Source organism: Bos javanicus, chromosome 15 (assembly GCF_032452875.1).
Source record: "Bos javanicus breed banteng chromosome 15, ARS-OSU_banteng_1.0, whole genome shotgun sequence".
NCBI classification, from domain to species: Eukaryota; Metazoa; Chordata; class Mammalia; order Artiodactyla; family Bovidae; genus Bos; species Bos javanicus.
This window is the reverse complement of record NC_083882.1, coordinates 44,121,473-44,138,225: the sequence shown is the minus strand read 5'-3', so window position 1 is coordinate 44,138,225 and position 16,753 is coordinate 44,121,473. Positions and strand designations below refer to the sequence as shown.

Here is a 16,753-nt window from a genome sequence, read left to right as displayed (position 1 = left end):
AGTGATCTTGAAGCCCTGAAAAATAAAGTCTGTTACTATTTCTATTGTTTCCCCATCTATCTGCCATGCCATCAGTTCAGTTCAGTTCAGTGCAGTCGCTCAATCGTGTCCGACTCTTTGCAACCCCATGAATCGCAGCACGCCAGGCCTCCCTGTCCATCACCAACTCCCGGAGTTTACTCAAACTCATGTTCAATGAGTCGGTGATGCCATCCAGCCATTTCATCCTCTGTTGTCCCCTTTTCCTCCTGCCCCCAATTCCGCCCAACATTACAGTCTTTTCCAATGAGTCAACTCTTTGCATGAGGTGGCCAAAGTACTGGACTTTCAGCTTTAGCATCATTCCCTCCAAAGAAATCTCAGGGCTGATCTCCTTCAGAATGGACTGGTTGGATCTCCTTGCAGTCCAAGGGACTCTCAAGTGTCTTCTCCAACACCACAGTTCAAAAGCACCAATTCTTCAGCGCTCAGCTTTCTTCACAGTCCAACTCTCACATCCACATATGACCACTGGAAAACCATAGCCTTGACTAGACAGACCTTTGTTGGCAAAGTAATGTCTCTGCTTTTGAATATACTATCTAGGTTGGTCATAACTTTCCTTCCAAGGAGTAAGCGTCTTTTCATTTCATGGCTGCAATCACCATCTGCAGTGATTTTGGGGCCCCCAAAATAAAGTCTGACACTGTTTCCACTGTTTCCCCATCTATTTCCCATGAAGTGGTGGGACCAGATGCCATGATCTTCATTTTCTGAATTTTGAGTTTTAAGCCAACTTTTTCACTCTCCTCTTTCACTTTCATTAAGAGCCGTTTTAGTTCCTCTTCACTTTCTGCCATAAGGGTGGTGTCATTTGCATATCTGAGTTATTGATATTTCTCCTGGCAATCTTGATTCCAGCTTGTGCCTCCTCCAGCCCAGCATTACTCATGATGTACTCTGCATATAAGTTAAATAAGCAGGGTGACAATATACAGCCTTGATGTCCTCCTTTTCCTATTTGGAACCAGTCTGTTGTTCCATGTCCAGTTCTAACTGTTGCTTCCTGACCTGCATACAGGTTTCTCAAGAGGCAGGTCAGGTGGTCTGGTATTCCCATCTCTTTCAGCATTTTCCACAGTTTATTGTGATCCACACAGTCAAAGGCTTTGGCATAGTCAATAAAGCAGAAATAGATGTTTTTCTGGAACTCTCTTGCTTTTTTGATGATCCAGCGGATGTTGGCAATTTGATCTCTGGTTCCTCTGCCTTTTCTAAAACCAGCTTGAACATCTGGAAGTTCACGGTACACATACTGCTGAAGCCTGGCTTGGAGAATTTTGAGCATTACTTTACTAGCATGTGAGATGAGTGCAATTGTGCGGTAGTTTGAGCATTCTTTGGCATTGCCTTTCTTTGGGACTGGTATCAAAACTGACCTTTTCCAGTGCTGTGGCCACTGCGGAGTTTTCCAAATTTGCTGGCATATTGAGTGCAGTGCTTTCACAGCATAATCTTTCAGGATTTGAAATAGCTCAACTGGAATTCCATCACCTCCACTAGCTTTGTTCGTAGTGATGCTTTCTAAGGCCCACTTGACTTCACATTCCAGGATGTCTGGCTCTAGGTGAGTAATCACACCATCATGATTATCTTGGTGGTGAAGATCTTTTCTGTACAGTTCTTCTGTGTATTCTTGCCACCTCTTCTTAATATCTTCTGTTCCTGTTAGGTCCATACCATTTCTGTCCTTTATCAAGCCCATCTTTGCATGAAATGTACCCTTGGTATTTCTAATTTTCTTAAAGAGATCTCTAGTCTTTCCCATTCTGTTGTTTTCCTCTATTTCTTTGCACTGATTGCCAAGGAAGGCTTTCTTATCTTTCCTTGCTATTATTTGGAACTCTGCATTCAGATGCTTATATCTTTCCTTTTCTCCTTTGTTTTCACTTCTCTTCTTTTCACAGTTATTTGTAAGGCCTCCTCAGACAGCCATTTTGCTTTTTTGCATTTCTTTTCCATGCGGATGGTGTTGATCCCTGTCTCCTGTACAATGTCATGAACCTCTATCCATAGTTCATCAGGCACTCTATCTATCAGATCTAGCCCCTTAAATCTATTTCTCACTTCCACTGTATAGTCATAAGGGATTTTATTTAGGACATACACCTGAATGGTCTAGTGGTTTTCCCTACTTTCTTCAATTTAAGTCTGAATTTGGCAATAAGGAGTTCATGATCTGAGCCATAGTCAGCTCCTGGTCTTGTTTTTGCTGACTGTATAGAGCTTCTCCATCTTTGGCTGCAAAGAATATAGTCAATCTGATTTTGATGTTGACCATCGGGTGATGTCCATGTGTAGAATCTTCTCTTGTGTTGTTGGAAGAGGGTGTTTGCTATGACCAGTGCATCTCTTGGCAAAACTCTATCAGCCTCTGCTCTGCTTCATTCTGTATTCCAAGGCCAAATTTGCCTGTTACTCCAGGTGTTTCTTGACTTCCTACTTTTGCATTCCAGTCCCCTATAATGAAAAGGACATCTTTTTTGGGTGTTAGTTCTAAAAGGTCTTGTAGGTCTTCATAGAACCATTCAACTTCAGCTTCTTCAGCATTACTGGTTGGGGCATAGGCTTGGATTACTGTGATATTGAATGGTTTGCCTTGGAAATGAACAGAGATCATTCTGTCATTTTTGAGGTTGCATCCAAGTACTGCATTTTGGACTCTTTTGTTGACCATGATGGCTACTGTCATAGAAGAAACCAAAAAAATTCATGTGATATATATGTTGACTTTCTCAGGCTCCCTAGCCAAATCACCTCAAGTAAGGATACTTATTTTCGAGAAGAGACTGTTCTCTTCACTTCTAATGATGAGTCATTTATCTGCAGCACACAAACCCCAGACTTAGCCAGAACAAAAGCATTTAGGATGTTATATCTTGGTCATCAATGTGGCATGGCTGTTAATTTCAACAAAATAGCAAAGACAGGGGAAATAAGACCTAAAAGGCACTTACTGGTAAGGGTTCTGTAAGCCTAGCCAAGAAGAGTCTTCAGGGAGCAGTAATGAGTTAAGCAGTGAGCAAGAGAGGTCAAAGCAGGAGAACAGAACAACATAGAAGCCAGTCACCTAACCACATATGCATGTATCCAGCGAACATTTTCTGAATATCTGTTATATACCAAGGATTGTTCTGGGCACAGGGAATAAAGAGATTATCACGGCATGGACCTTAGTGATAATGATTATGATAAAGATAATGATCAGTATAGGCTTCCCAGGTGGCACAGTGGCAAAGAATCAGCCTGCTAACACAGGAGCCACAAGAAATGCAGGTTCAATCCCCAGGTCAGGAAGATCCCCTGGAGTAAGAACCCACCCCAGTATTCTTGCCTGGAAAATTCCATGGACAGAGGAGACTGGCAGGCTACAGTTCATGTGGTTGCAAAGAGTCAGACATGATTGAGCAACTGAGCATACACACATACAATCATCAGTATATAAAAAGTACAAAAGTAATATAAAAGAGGGAGTTACCAGGGAAGTAATGTAATCAAGTGGGAAACAAAATTTAGAATGATAGAGATCAGGATTCAAATTTCACCTCTACTACTTACTAGCTCTGTACATATGGGGATATGTAAAGAGGAGCTAATAGTAGTAACTCTCTTACATGATTATCGTGACAACTAACTAAATAACATTTGTACAGTGCCTATTAAACATTAAAAAATCTAAGATCATTGCATCTGGTCCCATCACATGGCAAATAGAAGGGGATAAAAGTGGAAGCAGTGACAGATCTTATTTTCTCGGGCTTCAAAATCACTGCAGCCATGAAATTAAAAGATGCTTGCTCCTTGGAAGAAGAGCTATGGACAAACCTAGAAGCATTATTAATAAGCAAAGACATCACTTTGCCAACAAAGATCCCTCTAGTCAAAGCTATGATTTTTCCAGTAGTCATGTACAGATGCGAGAGCTGGACCATAAAGAAGGCTGAGTGCCAAAGAATTGATACTTTCAAATTGTGGTCCTAGGGAAGATTCGTAAGAGTCCCCTGGACTGTAAAGAGATCAAAGCAGTCAACCCTAAAGGAAATCAACCCTAAATATTCATTGGAAGGACTGAAGCTGAAGCTCCAATGCTTTGGCCACCAGATGCAAAGAGCCAGCTCACTGGAAAAGACCCTGATGCTGGGGAAGATTGGTGGCAAAAGGAGAAGTGGACAGCAGAGGATGAGACGGTTAGATAACATCACCGACTCAATGAACACGAGTTTGAGCAAACTCGGGAGATACTGAAGTACAGAGAAGCCTGGTATGCTATAGTCCATGGGGTCTCAAAGAGTCAGACGTGACTTAGCAACTGAGCGACAACAAACAATATGAAAAGGAATGTATAGCTTTGTATTAACAGTAGAGTCTGACCTCGGGGAACATGATGGCTCCACCTCTATTCCTCTTTCTCAAGATTATTTTGGCTACTTGGGGTCTTCTGTCCTTCCATACAAATTTTTTAATTATTTGTCTAGTTCTGTGAAAAATGTATTTTAATAGAGATCGCACTGGACTTCTAGATTGCCTTGGGTAGTATGCTCATCTTATCAATATTAATTCTTCCAGTCTACGAGCATCTTAACAATATTAATTCTTCCAGTCTTTGAGTATTTCTTTCACTGCGTCATCTTCAATTTTTTTCATCAAAGTGTCTCACAGTTTCCCAAGTACAGGTCTTTTACCTCTTTAGATAGGCTGATTCCTAGGCATTTTATTATTTTTAATATGATGGCAAATGAAACTTCTTCCCTAAATCCTCTGATAGTTTGTTGTTAATATATAGAAACTCAACAGATTTCTATATATTAATTTTGGGTCCTGCAACTTTACCAAATTCATTGATGACCTCTAGTAGTTTTTTTGTGGCATCTTTAGGGTTTTCTGTGTAATATCATGTTATCTGCAAACAGTGACTGTTTTCTTCTTTCTTTCCAATTTGGATTCCTTTTATTTCTTGTTCTTGTCTGACTGCTATGACTAGCACTTCCAATGCTATGTTGAATAAAAGTGGCGACAGTAGGCATATTTGTCTTCCTGACCTTACAGGAAATTCTTTCAGGTATTCACCATTCAGTATGATGGTAAGTTTAATTAATTTTGGCCTTTATTATCTTGAAGTACGTTCCCTCTACACCCACTTTCTGGAGAGTTTTTAATCACAAATAAATGTTGAATTTTGTCAAAAGTTTTTTGCATCTATTAAACTAAGTCTTAAAGACTTAGGATGAACTGGAGAATTGCAATGAGTTGGAGTTCACTTGGTGAACAAGTCAAGGAAAGGCTTTCTAGACAGTGACACCTGCACACGCAAGGGCCCAAAACCTATGGTTCAAGAGGAGTAGAAGAAAGTGGTTTCCATTTGAAGACAAGAACAATGGGAGACAGAAAGTCAGGCCTGTGCTAAGATAAAAAGAGAGAAGAAGCACTTTCAGGAAATACCAGGTTTAACACGAGTATCCTCACTGAAGAATAGGGGCTCCACTAGGCACAAAAGACAGACGAGGTAGAGCGGAACATGAGGTCCTCACTCTGAGAGAGCTGCCAGAAAGAAAGGACTGCTGCAAACAGCTTTACGTGAGCACTTCCCACCTTGACACAAATTAGCCACACTAGCTAGTGACACTAATTAGTGACTGCCAACACTAATTTCTCCAGCAACATTTTAAGCACAGTCATGGATGGGACAGAGGACTTCAATGTATGCTATAAAGTTCTAAAGTATGCAGAACAAGTCCTAGATAGTACAATTAACCCAAATTTACTGCCATATGAACAAATAAGAAGCTAGTGACAAATTCACTAGAGTCAATGTTTCAATGTGATAGAATATATGGTTTATTTCTAATTAAATCCAAAGTAACAAAAAATATCAAGGGAAACTTCCCAGTATGACTTCCACAATAGAAAATATTCTATTGTGGAAGTCATATTTATTTTACAGACATATATATACATCCCTACTCCAAATTCAGCACTATTGCAAACAAAGCTACATCAGTCCCAGAAAATAGAACAGCAGCATTCTACCATCTGGGGTCTAAAGACCCCAAACTTCTGAACTATTTATGAGCATTATCAGGAAACAATGGGAACAGTGACAGACTTTATTTACTTGGGCTCCAAAATCACTGCAGATGGTGACTGCAGCCATGACATTAAAAGATGTTTGCTCCTTAAAAGAAAAGCTATGACAAACCCAGACAGCATATTAAAAAGCAGAGACATTACTTTGCTGACAAAGATCCATCTAGTCAAAGCTATGATTTTTCCAGTAGTCATGTATGGATGTAAGAGTTGGACCATAAAGAAGGCTGAGCTCTGAAGAACTGATGCTTTTGAACTGATGCTTGAGTCTCCTAGACTGCAAGCAGATCAAACCAGTCAATCCTGAAGGAAATCAATCCTGAATATTCATTGGAAGGACTAATGTTGAAGCTGAAGCTCCAATACTTTGGCCTCCTGATGGGAAGAGCTGACTCACTGGGAAAGACCCTGAGGAGGGTCTTGAGGAGACATGGGAAGAAGGGCATGAGGAGAAGGGGACGACAGAGGATGAGATGGTTGGATGGCATCACTGACTCAATGGATATAAGTTTGAACAAGCTCCAGGAGATGGTGAAGAACAGGGAAGCCTAGTGTGCTGCAGTCCATGGATTTGCAAAGAATCGGACATGACTGATCTACTGAACAACAACAAAATCTCAGAAGTTTTCTCAGATAATGGTTCAATTTCACATGTACAGAATATTTCAAATGAAATTTGTTTGCCCTTGGTAATCAGAAAGAACCTGAGCTTTACTGTTAGACCAAGGTTCAAATTCCTCACCAGTGACTTAACCTATGTGGTCTCAACTTCCTTATATGCAAAATATATAGATGGTGTCTATATACCTACATGGCAGAATTGTTACAAGAATAGGATTAATGTATGTAAAGTCCTGACATATTGTAAGCTTTTAATAAGTTGAAGTTTTTATTATTATGAAATTCTGCCAAAACTCAATAGATGGTAGCATCAGAAAATTATTTTATCAGTCATAATTTCTCAATCTAATGCTCCAAATATTGTTCTACACAGTTTCCAATATACAAATGGTCATCTAATTAGCTCATAGCTAGTTTAGAATATAACCTTATGGGAGTTTGCTCTAGATGTGTTCAGCTTTATTGTAGAGGAAATGGCTTGCTGAACTAGCCCACAAGCAGCTTGTTAAATGTTAAATTCTATATGCTACAGGCACTCAAATATTGCATTTATAAGAATTTTTTTAATATTATAATGTTGGACATCAAGAACATTTTAGCCTAGCCACGACCACAGTCTCTCAAAGTATTACTGCTCTGTTATTCCTTAATGACTGATCAAGAAGGAATAATATGTAATTGGTTAGGTTTTCAGAGAAAAAAGAGGTGTCTGCATCCACAGATTTATTTACTTGGTGAGTTTTCCAAACATTGCAATGGAGCTGTAAAAACAATGTGATTAAAATCGATAGAGCACATCATTTGCTGATACTGTTGCCCAAGAAAAGGCAATAAGCCTTAGGCATGTTATTACTAGATTACACAATTTCACTGACAGGTTCAAGATTTTTAAAAGCAACTGAGAATAAAGAGGATTTCTTTTTTGGAGCCATGGGATTTTTGTCTTCAATTAAAAGGAAACCATCATTTCTCTCTTTTTTTATGATGAAGACTTAAAATGTCCTCTATAACATTTTAAAGATAATATTAATACTAAACTTTTCCTTTGTTTCCTAAAATAAATTCAGATTAATGATCCTGATTAAAGCTAAACTGAGAGCTACTTTTGTTTAACAGTATCATATCCAACCACCCATCCACTTAACAAATACTAGAATAGTTCAGGAAATAGTGGTTATGGGATTATTATTTCTTCAAAGTCCATACAGAAGTATATGAAAGTCCAAATATATGAACTTGGAAACCTCTTCTACAAAAACAATCAATGATTCTCTTTTCTATCTTGGTGATGAAATGATAAACTTTAAAACAGGCCTTCAAATTCAAAGAATGCTACATTTCAAAGCATGCTTTTTAATCAGATAGCAAAAGGTAGTCATATAGACATACATTCACTAGATAAAAAGTACTTTTACCCTGGTCAGATCTTCTACTATACTACAAACAGAAAATTGCAGAAGTTTTTGGTTGATTTGTAGAGAAAATTCCAAAACAGAAACATTCTTCTGTAGCATGGGAAAACTGATGATATCAACTATGTAGTTTTATCCTTATGATAAAAAAAAGTTGACTAGAAATATTGAGAGGATTTTAATCATGAATCCTGATAGGAAATACAAGGCTAGGCTCACAGAAATAAATAAACTTACCAGGTATTAGGCCCATTCTAGCTTTTACCAAGAAAACATTAAATTTCCAGGGGAGCTTAGATTTTTAGACATATCAAATGTAGATAATTTTTAAAAGAAAATCTATAAAGCACCATATACTTTCTTATCACTAATGTACATACTTACTTACCTACATACATAAATAAAAGCTTTATGTTCTAAAGTACATGAAAAGATGTTCAACATCACTAATCATCAAGGAAATGCAAATCAAAACTATTGATACATTAAGGTATCGCCTCACTCAGCTCCAAATGGTCATCATCAGAAAGCCCACAAATAACAAACGTTGAGAGGGTATGGAGCAACCCTTGTACACTGCTGGTGGGAAGGTAAATTGGTGCAGCCACTACTGAAAACAGTATTGGAGGTTCCTTAAAAAAAAATAAAAATAGAGCTATTATATGATACAGATAGTTCACTCTGGGGCATGTATCCAGAAAAGAAATATTCATGAAAATGAATTCAAAAAGCTGCATATACCCTAATATTCATAGTAGCATTATCTATAATATCCAAAACATAGAAGAAACCTAAATATCCATCAAGAGGTGAAAGTATAAAGGATATGTGGCTACATATATACAATGGAATATTACTCAGCCATAAAAAGAATGAAACATTGCCATTTGCAGCAACATGGATGGATCCAGAGAATATCACACTGAGTGAATTAAGTCAAATACAAATATTATACCACTTAAACATGGAATCTAAAAAATAATACAAATGAATTTATTTACAAAATGGAAACAGATTCACAGACATAGAAAACAAACTTATGGTTACCAAAGGAGAAAGGGGGATAGGGAGAAATAAATTAGGAGTATGGGATTAACAGACACACAATACTACAAAAGGAATTGGTTTAAAAAAAAAAAAAACACAAAGATTTACTATAACTATATAGTAAATAGGGGATATTTAAACAAATAGTAAATATATAGGGAACTATATTCAATATAATTTACTATAGAAAAGAATCCTCATAGATAAATAGATAAAGATATCTGAATCACTTTGCTGTACTCCTAAAACTAATACAATATTGTGAATCAACTCTACTTCAATTTTTAAAAACAGCTCTATGTTCTAAACAGATAGCTATTGGAATAGACAGCTTTATTAACGAAATAATACAATTTTCCTTAGTTTCTCCTTCTCTCCTCCACATTCAACAATTCTATTTCTAAAACAGTTCTCAAATCCATTCAATTTTCTCTATTCCAAATGCCTACATCAGTATTATCCATTGCCTGGGTTACTATGCAAGAGCTTCCTAACTGGTCACCTTGATTTCAAATCAATCCTCTCATCCAAAGCATTTGCCATACTCTAGCCAAACTGTTCTTTCTAATATGTAAATCTTACCATGTTTCTTCCTAATAAAAATCGCTTCAGTATGATATGGCCTCAGTTTACCTCTTCAGGCTTAACTCATACTACTTCCTCAATGTAAAGTTTTCTAACATATAGAACTTCTTTCTTGTGATGTTATGCTTTCTCTAGGCCTTTCTACATGTACTCTCAGCCTGGAAATATTCTTTCCCATTCTCCCCTTCATTGTTATAATTTCTACTCTTCTTGAAGATCTTAGCTTAGGCATCATCTCCTTTGAAATTTTCTTGATATCCTGAATCCCAGGTGAGTGCCTGCCTCTCTTTTGTGCACTGTACTTGCTCCATCATACTCTGAATTCCACATGGTCACTTATTTGTCTGTGTCCTTCACTATATCCAAAGTTCCCTGAAAGCAGGGCTGGTGTCTATATTGTTAGCTATTGTCTACCCAGTGAAGAAGTGACAAAAAGAAATATGCTTTTTATAAGGTGTATTCTACCTGCAGTATAGAAAATGTATGAAAGGCAGAACAATATTGGGGATGGAAAGACAAGAAGGTATTATAACAGTTTAAGCAGGACAGAAATGAAGTCTTAATTAGGAAAGCAGCATCAGTGATGGGGAAAATAGATTCTACAGATATTTAGGAAGTAGAGTGATAGAACTTTATAACTGCTCTCCTATGACCATGGTGAGAGAAAGAGAAAAGTTAGAGAGGACACTGAGGTGGAGATGTCTAAGATGCAGTGGCTACATAAGTCCAAAGATAAAGAGACATCTAGATTTAAAACTTGTATTTAAGAATTATGTCGTGCAAGAGGCAACTGAAATCACATATAGGTGAGATCACCCAGAAAGGATGTGTGGAATGAAAACATAAGAGAGTCAAGGACAGAACTTTCAAAAACATCAACATCTAAAGGATAATCAGAGGAAGAGCATCCCCTGAACAATGGAAAAGAATAACCATAGAGGCGAAAAAAAAAAAAAAAGTATTTTATGAAGGAAAGACTGTCAAAAGCCAAATGGCTCAAAACTTTTAAGAAAGATGAGGGCTGGAAAATCATATTTAAAAATTAAGCTATGGGGTACTGTTGGCAAAAATGGCAGATTAGGGAACAAAATCCAAAATTTTGTTCATCCATAAAAGCAATGAAAAAGCTGAAAAAATTTTTAGAATAAACTTTTTCAGAGCTCTGGAAAAGCCTTCCAGCAATACAGGAAGTGTTTATCTTTAAATCAATAAATAGTGTATGTCAGTAAGAATAGCATATTTTGTGACATTTTAACTTCTCTTAGTTCTATCCTCCATTCTCATCTCTGCAATAGTCTTGAAAAATAACAGCCCACATTCCTGGTACATCCTCGTAGTCACTGAGTGGAGAAGAAGGGAACTGGAGCCCTTTTAAATCCTCATTCCCAATAAACTGTCATTATTTGACCTTCCTGTTGGTTCCCTGGAAGACCCCACTTATAAGTTAGTCTGTATTTGGCCTGACTCAAAACTCACCTCATACAGAAAACCTTCTCCCAAAGGGCAATTGTTGAGAACAATTACAAGCAAGTGTTTTAACTTCACAGCTGCCTGAGGAATTGGTTACTATATGGAGCAACAATAGACTAACCAAAAAAGCTTGAAAGGAACAGCTAGGAAATGTTAATCCATATAAGTTTTGAAAAGCTCCAACATAGTCTTGGGAATCTAGGAGACCACAAAGAGCCATGTATAAGGCTGTACCCAAACAAAATAAAGACTTCAGGAGGCCCTAAGCTCTCGTCTCTGGCTGACCTTGAGGTCCTGCATAAGCAGAAAATGAAGGGTAACAGCTGTCACACACCTTGCTGTGTTGAAGGTACACCCCAATATAAACATAGAGCTCTCAGCAAAGACTGGTGATTTGTTTGTCACAGACATTTATGGAAAACTCTTCCAATCACTGGGTCACCACTAAGCTAAACAAGCAGAGACATCAGTGGCCACACAAAACAAACAACATAGACTTCACATAATTAGTTCAGAAAAGTCACTAAACAAACTACAACAACAACCAAGGCAGCAAAAACACCCTGGGAATGGGACAGTGTCTGATTTCTACAGTTGCTACGTTTTTAAAATGTTGAGTTTTCAACAAAAAATTATGAGCCATGCAAAAAAAAACTCTAGAAAGTATGGCCATGCAGAAGAACAAAAGCACTCAATATAAACTGGTCCTGAGGAGGCCATTTGTTACTAAACAAATACTTTAAGTGAGTTAATTTAAGTATGTTCAAAGAGCTGAAGGAAACTATGTCTAAAGAACTAAAAGCAAGTGTGAGGTTATCTGGCCAAATAGAGATTATCAATGAGATATATAAGTTACTTTTTAAAAACTCAAACAAATTCTGGATTTGAAAAGTACAATAATTGAAATGAATGTTTCATTAGAGACACTCAATAGCAGATTTGAGCAGGCAGGAAAAAGAAACAATAAACTCAACTGAAGATATGTCAATGAAGTTGATCTAGTTTGAGGAACAAAAGTTAAAAGAATAAGGAAAAATAAACATAGCCTCATAAACATGGGGAGATACCATCAACTGTGTCAATATATGCATAACAGGAGTCTCAGAAGAAAAGGAGAAACAGAAATGGGAAGAAAGAATATGTGAGGAAATAATGGTCAAAAACTTCCAAACTTGATTAAAAACATTAACGTCCACATCTAGAGGCTCAAAATACTCCAAATATAACAAACTCAAAAAGATCCACATCTTGACATATGTTAGCCAAACTGTCAAGAGACAAACAGAATTCAGAAAGAGAGAAGTGACTTATCACATTCAAGAAATGTTCAATAAGACTAACAGCTGTATTCTTATCAGAAACAGAATGAAGAAAATGGAATACCTGTGGCGGATTCATTTCAATATTTGGCAAAACTAATACAATATTGTAAAGTTTAAAAATAAAATAAAATTTAAAAAATAAAAAAATAAAAAAGAAATTAATGAACAAGTGTTAATAAGTAGTTTTTCTATTTTTGAATACAATCAGTGTAAAAAAAAAAAAAGAAAATGGAATGACACATTTAAGGTTCTTGGGGGAAAAAATCTATAAATCAAGAATTCTAAATCCAGCAAAAACTACCCTTCAAAAATGAAATGAGTAGCCAAAGGCCAGTATTACATTAATAACAAAACAATCAAAGACATCACATACTTGCACATGCATGCACACACACACAACTAGAGATCAATATTCCTTATGATTGATGATAAGTGCAAAAATCTTCAACAAAGGACCAGCAGCATATACCACCAAAATACTAAATCAAACAACATATGAAAAGGATTACACAATACAATGAGAGGAGAGTTGTCCTAGGAATACAAGGTTGGTTTGACATATAAAAATCAATGTAATACACTATATTAATACAATCCAGGGAAAATAAACATATGATCATCTCAATACCTGCAGGAAAAAAAATTAACAAATTCCAATATTCTCTCAAGATAAAAAATTCAACAAATGAGGAACAGAAGGGAATTTTTTCAAACTGACAAAGGGAATCCAAAATACCCATAGCTAACATCATAGTTAATGGTGAAAGACTGAAAACTTGTCTCCCCAAATCAGGAACAAGTCAAGGATGTCTACCCTCACCACCCCTATTTAATACTGTACTGGAAGTTCTAGCCTGCTGCTACTGCCACTAGGTCACGTCAGTCGTGTCCGACTCTGTGTGACCCCATAGACGGCAGCCCACCAGGCTCCCCTGTCCCTGGGATTCTCCAGGCAAGAACACTGGAGTGGGTTGCCATTTCCTTCTCCAATGCATGAAAGTGAAAAGTGAAAGTAAAGTCGCTCAGTCATGTCTGATTCTTCACGATCCCATGGACTGTAGCCCACCAAGCTCCTCCGTCCATGGGATTTTCCAGGCAAGAGTACTGGAGTGGGGTGCCATTGCCTTCTCCGGGAAGTTCTAGCCTTAAGAGTACTAAACATGAAAATAAAATAAAAAGTATCCAGATTAGAATGGGAAAAGTAAAAAATTATCTCTATTCGCAAATAACATGATCATGTATATAGAACATTCTAAGGAATACACATACACATACTCACTAATAAATGAGGGTAGCAAGGCTTCAGGATTTAAGATCAATATACGTAAATCAGTTGTATTTCTATACACCAAAAGTGAAAAATCAGAAAATAAAATTAAGAAGGTAATTCAATGCAATAATATTAAAAAACACAAGTAAATAACAAAATAAGTACAAGATCTGTATATGAACACAAACAAACAAAAAAACTCTGTCAAAAGAAATTAAAGAAACAAAGGACACTGTCTATTGTAGACAGTGCTGTGATGAACACTGGGGTACACGTGTCTCTTTCAATTCTGGTTTCCTCGGTGTGTATGCCCAGCAGTGGGATTGCTGGGTCGTATGGCAATTCTATTTCCAGTTTTTTAAAGATGGGGAACACGTGTACACCCGTGGCGGATGCATGTTGATATATGGCAAAACCAATACAATATTGTAAAGTAAAAAAAATAAATAATAAAAATAAATAAATAAATAAAAGAAAGGACACTGTCTTCATGGCTGGAAAAACCTAATATTGTTAACATGGCAATATTCCACAAAACTGATCTGCCAATTCAGTGCAATCACTATCCTTTTCCAAGTGTCTTTTTCTTTTCTGCAGAAATTGACAATCCTAAAATTCATATGGAAATGCAAGGGATACAGAATAGCCAAAATAATCTTGGGAAAAAAGATCCTTTCAATATAAAAGGAAACAAATGGAATATATACAAATAATTTCAGTACAAGGCAGAAAACAAAAGTATAAAGCACGAGATGGAAAGAGCAAGCTTTTCCAACTTGGGTAATCAAAAACTCTAATTTATCAAAGAAGATATACAAATACCAGTAAGGACATGAATAGACACTCAATTTCTTTAGTCATTATTATAATGCAAATGAAAACCACAGTTTTGAGAAATGAAACCACAGTATCACCTCATACTCACCAGGAGGGCTACAGTTAAACAAACAAAACCAGACAATAAATGTTGGAGAGAATATGAAATAACTGAAATGCAAAATGGCATAGCTGGTGGGCATGTATCAACAAAATGGTATAGCCATGGAAAACAATTTGGTCGTTTCTCCAGAATTAAAGAGTTACCATGTTATTGTTGTCCAGTCACCTAGTCATGTCTGACTCTTTGTGACCCCATGGACTGCAGCATGCCAGGCTTCCCTGTCCCTCACCATCTCCTGGAGCTTGCTCAACTCATATCCACTGAGTTGGTGATGCCAGCCAGCCATCTCATCCTCTGATGCCCTTTTCTCCTTCTGCCCTCAATCTTTCCCAGCATCAGGGACTTTTCCAATGAGTTGTTTGTCTGCATCAGATGACCAAAATACTGGAGCTTCAGCATCAGCATCAGTCCTTCCAGTGAATATTCAGGGTTGATTTCCCTTAAGATTGACTGGTTTGATCTCCTTGCTGTTCAAGGGACTTTCAGGAGTCTTCTTCAGCACCACAGTTCGAAGGTTTCATTCTTTGGCGTTCTGCCTTCTTTACCGTCCAGCTCTCACAACCATGCATGACCACTGGGGAGGCCATAACCTTGACTATACGGACCTTTGTCGGCACAGTAATGTCTTTGCTTTTCAACACACTGTCTAGGTTTGTCATCACTTTCCTGCCAAGAAGTAATCGTCTTGTGATTTCATGGCTGCAGTCACCATCTGCAGTGATTTTTCAGCCCAAGAAGAGGAAACCTGTCACTGTTTCCATCTTTTCCCCTTCTATTTGCCATGCAGTAATGGGATCAAAAGCCATGATCTTGGTTTTTTCAATGTTTAGTCTTAAGCTGGCTCTTTCACTCTCCTCCTTCACCCTCATCAAGAGGCTCTTTAGTTCCTTTTTGATTTTTGCCATTAGAGAGTGGTAACATCCACATATCTGAGTTTTTTTTTTTTTTTAATTAATTTTATTTTATTTTATGTCTCTCCTGCCTATCTTGATTCCAGCTTGTAACTCATCCAGCCTGACATTTCTCATGATGTGCTAAGCATACAGTTAAACAGTAACAGCAGACAGCCCTGTCCTACTCCTTTCTCAATCTTGAGCCAATCAGTTGTTTCATACAGGGTCCTAACTGTTGCTTCTTGACCTGCATACAGGTTTCTCAGTGGACAGGTAAGATGGTCTGGGTATTCCCATCTCTCTAAGAGCTTTCCAGTTTGTCACAATCCACACAAAGGTTCTAGCATAGTCGATGAAACAGAAATAGATATTTTTCTGAAATTCTCTTGCTTTCTCTATAATCCAGCAAATGTTGGCAATCTGATCTCTGGTTTCTCTTCCTTTTCTAAACCTAATTTGGCCATCTGGAATTTCTTGGTTCACATACTACTGAAGCCTAGCATGCAAAATTTTAAGCATGACCTTATTAGCATGGGAGATGAGTGCAACTGTCCAATGATTAGCACATTCTTTGGTACTGCCCTTCTTGGGAATTGGGATGAGGACTGACCTTTTTCAGTCCTGTGGCCACTGCTGGGTCTTCCAGATTTGCTGACATAATGAATACAAAACTTTGATGGCATCATTCTTTAGGGATCTGAATAGTTCTGCTAGAATTTCATCACATCCACTAGCTTTATTAACAGCCATGCTAGTTAAGGCCCACTTGACTTCACACTCCAGAATGTCTGGCTCTGGGTGACTAACCACACCATCACAGTAATCCGGTTCATTAAGATCTTTTTATACAATTCTTCCATGTCTTCTTTCCATCTCTTCTTGATCTCTTCAGCGTCTACTAGATCGCTACCATTTTTATCCTTTATTGTGCCCATCTTTGGGTGGAACGCTCCCTTGATGTTTCCATTTTTTTTTGTAGCCGAAGATGGAGAAGCTGTATACAGTCAGCAAAAACAGGACCTGCAGCTGACTGTGGCTCAGATCATCAGCTTCTCATAACAAAATTCAGG

At 37.5% G+C, this 16,753-nt stretch overlaps 1 protein-coding gene across 6 annotated transcripts in view; it reads right to left on the bottom strand.

Annotated features, from left to right (window-relative positions):
- STK33 (serine/threonine kinase 33) overlaps nucleotides 1-16,753 on the bottom strand; it is a 189,170-nt gene that overhangs the window by 99,463 nt on the left and 72,954 nt on the right. Inside the window, exon 1 of one of the 6 annotated variants that reach the window (XM_061440876.1) lies at nucleotides 8,545-8,568. The exons of the other annotated variants lie outside the window; for them this stretch is intronic. The gene's annotated coding sequence lies outside the window, so the exon portion shown is untranslated. Of the gene's footprint in view, nucleotides 1-8,544; nucleotides 8,569-16,753 lie in introns of those variants that run through there. 6 annotated transcript variants of the gene reach the window in all.